Raw genomic sequence first — 6,000 nt, 5'->3', positions numbered from 1 at the left:
TCAATTAATTTAGTAAAACTTCATAATACACTCCTAAATCGATGGAATAACCACTATAAAATTATTATTTTCTTGATAAACGGAGACGACAAAGGCTCCAAACCTCTTTGAACATCATCATATGTTAGTGCAGGATGCAACTAGGCATTAAAAAAATATTGTCATATTTTTGAAATTTTCTCAAAATCTATGGGCTAACCCTACAAAAATATTGAGTTTTTGGTAAATACTTTATATACTAAAGCCTATAATCTTTAGTGTTGTTTTAAAATTTCTAACCATATTCTACATTTGTATTAATGTATACAAACTCTTTTTCATGGTAAATGAGCATCGTTCAATTGTTTTTATCAATTAATTTAGTAAAACTTCATAACACTCCCTAAATCGATGGAATAACCACTATAAAATTATTATTTTTCTTATAAACGGAGACGACAAAGGCTCCAAACCTCTTTGAACATCATCATATGTTAGTGAAGGATGCAACTAGGCATTAAAACAATATTGTCAATTTTTTGAATTTTCTCAAAATCTATGGGCTAACCCCTACAAAAATTGAGTTTTTGGTAAATTCTTTATATACTGAAGCCTATAATCTTTAGTGTTGTTTTAAATTTCTAACATATTCTAATTTGTATTAATGTATGTAAACTCTTTTTCATGGTAAATGAGCATCGTTCAATTGTTTTTATCAATTAATTTAGTAAAACTTCATAACACTCCCTAAATCGATGAATAACCACTATAAAATTATTATTTCTTGATAAACGGAGACGACAAAGTCCAAACCTCTTGAACATCATCATATGTTAGTGCAGGATGCAACTAGGCATTAAAAACATATTATCATATTTTTTGAAATTTTCTCAAAATCTATGGGCTAACCCCTACAAAAATATGAATTTTTGGTAATACTTTATATACTGAAGCCTATAATCTTTAGTGTTGTTTAAAAATTCTAACCATATTCTAAATTTGTATTAATGTATACAAAACTCATTTTCATGGTAAATGAGCATCGTTCAATTGTTTTTATCAATTAATTTAGTAAAACTTCATAATACTCCCTAAATCGATGGAATAACCACTATAAAATTATTATTTTCTTGATAAACGGAGACGACAAAGGCTCCAAACCTCTTTGAACATCATCATATGTTAGTGCAGGATGCAACTAGGCATTAAAACAATATTGTCATATTTTTGAAATTTTCTCAAAATCTATGGGCTAACCCCTACAAAATATTGAGTTTTTGGTAAATACTTTATATACTGAAGCCTATAATCTTTAGTGTTGTTTAAAATTTCTACCATATTCTACATTTGTATTAATGTATGCTAACTCTTTTTCATGGTAATGAGCATCGTTCAATTGTTTTTATCAATAATTTAGTAAAACTTCATAATACCCCTAAATCGATGGAATAACCACTATAAAATTATTATTTTCTTGATAAACGGAGACGACAAAGGCTCCAAACCTCTTTGAACATCATCATATGTTAGTGCAGGATGCAACTAGGCATTAAAACAATATTGTCATATTTTTTGAAATTTTCTCAAAATCTATGGGCTAACCCCTACAAAAATATTGAGTTTTGGTAAATTCTTAATATACTGAAGCCCATAATCTTTAGTGTTTTTTAAAATTTCTACCATATTCTACATTTGTATTAATGTATGCTAAACTTTTTCATGGTAAATGAGCATCGTTCAATTGTTTTTTTCAATTAATTTGTAAAACTTCATCATAACTCCCTAAATCGATGGAATAACCACTATAAAATTATTATTTTCTTGATAAACGGAGACGACAAAGGCTCCAAACCTCTTTGAACATCATCATATGTTAGTGCAATGAACCAAGCATTAAAACAATATTGTCATATTTTTTGAAATTTTCTCAAAATCTATGGGCTAACCCCTACAAAAATATTGAGTTTTTGGTAAATTCTTTATATACTGAAGCCCATAATCTTTAGTGTTGTTTTAAAATTTCTACCATATTCTACATTTGTATTAATGTATTTAAACTCTTTTTCATGGTAAATGAGCATCGTTCAATTGTTTTATCAATTAATTTAGTAAACTTCATAACACTCCTCCCTAAATCGATGGAATAACCACTATAAAATTATTATTTTCTTGATAAACGGAGACGACAAAGGCTCCAAACCTCTTTGAACATCATCATATGTTAGTGCAGGATGCAACTAGGCATTAAAAATATTATCATATTTTTTGAAATTTTCTCAAAATCTATGGGCTAACCCCTACAAAAATATTGATTTTTGGTAAATACTTTATATACTAAAGCCTAATCTTTAGTGTTGTTTTAAAATTTCTAACCATATTCTAATTTGTATTAATGTATGCTAAACTCTTTTCATGGTAAATGAGCATCGTTCAATTGTTTTTATCAATTAATTTAGTAAAACTTCATAACACTCCCTAAATCGATGGAATAACCACTATAAAATTATTATTTTCTTGATAAACGGAGACGACAAAGGCTTCAAACCTCTCTGAACATCATCATATGTTAGTGCAGGATGCAACTAGCATTAAAAAAATATTATCATATTTTTTGAAATTTTCTCAAATCTCTATGGGCTAACCCCTACAAAGATATTGAGTTTTTGGTAAACTCTTAATATACTGAAACCCATAATCTTTAGTGATGTTTTAAAATTTCAACCATATTCTGTACTTGTATTAATGTATGCTAAACTCTTTTTCATGGTAAATGAGCATCGTTCAATTGTGTTTATCAATTAATTTAGTATAACTTCATAACACTCCCTAAATCGATGGAATAACCACTATAAAATTATTATTTTCTTGATAAACGGAGACGACAAAGGCTCCAAACCTCTTTGAACATCATCATATGTTAGTGCAGGATGCAACTAAGAATTAAAAAAATATTGTCATATTTTTTGAAATTTTCTCAAAATCAATTGGCTAACCCCTACAAAAATATTGAATTTTTGGTAAATTCTTTATATACTGAAGCCCATTATCTTTAGTGTTGTTTTAAAATTTCTACCATATTCTACATTTGTATTAATGTATGCTAAACTCTTTTTCATTGTAAATGAGCATCGTTCAATTGTTTTTATCAATTAATTTAGTAAAAATTCATAACACTCCTTAAATCGATGGAATAACCACTAAAAAATTATTATTTTCTTGATAAACGGAGACGACAAAGGCTCCAAACCTCCTTGAACATCATCATATGTTAGTGCAGGATGCAACTAGGCATTTAAAAATATTGTCATATTTTTTGAAATTTTCTCAAAATCTATGGGCTAACCCCTACAAAAATATTGAGTTTTTGGTAAATTCGTTATATAATGAAGCCCATAATCTTTAGTGTTGTTTTAAAATTTCTACCATATTCTACATTTGTATTAATGTATGCTAAACTCTTTTTCATGGTAAATGAGCATCGTTCAATTGTTTTTATCAATTAATTAGTAAAACTTCATAACACTCCCTAAATCGATGGAATAACCACTATAAAATTATTATTTTCTTGATAAACGGAGACGACAAAGGCTCCAAACCTCTTTGAACATCATCATATGTTAGTGCAGGATGCAACTAGGCATTAAACAATATTATCATATTTTTTGAAATTTTCTCAAAATCTATGGGCTAACCCCTACAAAAATTTTGAGTTTTTGGTAAATACTTTATATACTAAAGCCTATAATCTTTAGTGTTGTTTTAAAATTTCTAACCATATTCTAAATTTGTATTAATGTATGCTAAACTGTTTTTCATTGTAAATGAGCATCGTTCAATTGTTTTTATCAATTAATTTAGTAAAACTTCATAATACTCCCTAAATCGATGGAATAACCACTATAAAATCACAATTTTCTTGAAAAACGGAGACAGCAAAGGCTCTAAACCTCTTTGAACATAATCATATGTTAGTGGATGATGAAACTAGGCATTAAAACAATATTGTCATATTTTTGAAATTTTCTCAAAATCTATTGGCTAACCCCTACAAAAATATTGAAATTTTGGTAAATTCGTTATATAATGAAGCCCATAATCTTTAGTGTTGTTTTCAAATTTCTAACGATATTCTAAATTTGTATTAATGTATGCTAAACTCTTTTTCATGGTAAATGAGCATCGTTCAATTGCTTTATCAATTAATTAAGTAAAACTTCATAACACTCCCTAAGTCTATGGAATAACCACTATAAAATTATTATTTTCTTAATAAACGGAGACTACAAAGGCTCCAAACCTCTTCGAACATCATCATATATTAGTGCAGGATGCAACTAGGCATTAAAACAATATTATCATATTTTTTGAAATTTTCTCAAAATCTATTGGCTAACCACCTACAAAAATATTGAGTTTTTGGTAAATACTTTATATACTAAAGCCAATAATCTTTAGTGTTGTTTTAAAATTTCTAACCATATTCTAAATTTGTATTAATGTATGCTAAACTATTTTTCATTGTAAATGAGCATCGTTCAATTGCTTTATCAATTAATTTCGTAAAACTTCATAATACTTTCTAAATCGATGAAATAACCACTATAAAATCACAATTTTCTTGATAAACGGAGATGACAAAGGCCCCAAACATCTTTGAACATCATCATATGTTAGTGCAGGATGCAACTATGCATTAAAAAAATATTATCATATTTTTGAAAATTTTCAAAATCTATGGGCTATAACCCCTACAAAATAAGAGTTTTTGGTAAATATTTTATACTAAAGCCTATATCTTTAGTGTTGTTTTCAAATTTCTAACATATTCTAAATTTGTATTAATGTATACTAAACTCATTTTCATGGTAAATGAGCATCGTTCAATTGTTTTTATCAATTAATTTAGTAAAACTTCATAATACTCCCTAAATCGATGGAATAACAACTATAAAATTATTATTTTTTTGATAAACGGAGACGACAAAGACTCCAAACATCTTTGAACATCATCATATGTTAGTGAAGGATGCAACTAGGCATTAAAACAATATTGTCATATTTTTTGAAATTTTCTCAAAATCTATGGGCTAACCCCTACAAAAATATTGAGTTTTTGGTAAATTCTTAATATACTGAAGCCCATAATCTTTAATGATGTTTTAAAATTTCTACCATGTTCTAAATTTGTATTAATATATGCTGAACTCTTTTTCATGGTAAATGAGCATCGTTCAATTGTTTTTTCAATTAATTTTGTAAAACTTCATAACACTCCCTAAATCGATGGAATAACCACTATAAAATTATTATTTTCTTGATAAACGGAGACGAAAAGGCTCCAAACCTCTTTGAACACTATCATATGTTAGTGAAGGATGCAACCAAGCATTAAAACAATATATTCATATTTTTGAAATTTTCTCAAAATCTATGGACTAACCCCTACAAAAATTTTGAGTTTTTGGTAAATTCGTTATATAATGAAGCCCATAATCTTTAGTGATGTTTTAAAATTTCTACCATATTCTACATTTGTATTAATGTATGCTAAACTCTTTTTAATGGTAAATGAGCATCGTTCAATTGTTTTTATCAATTAATTTAGTAAAACTTCATAATACTCCTAAATCGATGGAATAACCACTATAAAATCACAATTTTCTTGATAAACGGAGACGACAAAGGCTCCAAACCTCTTTGAACATCATCATATGTTAGTGCAGGATGCAACTAGGCATTAAAAAATATTATCATATTTTTGAAATTTTCTCAAAATCTATGGGCTATACCCCTACAAAAATATTGAGTTTTTGGTAAATATTTATATACTAAGCCTATAATCTTTAGTGTTGTTTTCAAATTTATAACCATATTCTAAATTTGTATTAATGTATACTAAACTCATTTTCATGGTAAATGAGCATCGTTCAATTGTTTTTATCAATTAATTTAGTAAAACTTCATAATACTCCCTAAATCGATGGAATAACCACTATAAAATTATTATTTTCTTGATAAACG

This window comes from Brassica napus, chromosome A1 (assembly GCF_020379485.1).
Source record: "Brassica napus cultivar Da-Ae chromosome A1, Da-Ae, whole genome shotgun sequence".
NCBI lineage: Eukaryota > Viridiplantae > Streptophyta > Magnoliopsida > Brassicales > Brassicaceae > Brassica > Brassica napus.
The sequence above is the reverse complement of the archived record's forward strand: the minus strand, read 5'-3'. Positions refer to the sequence as shown.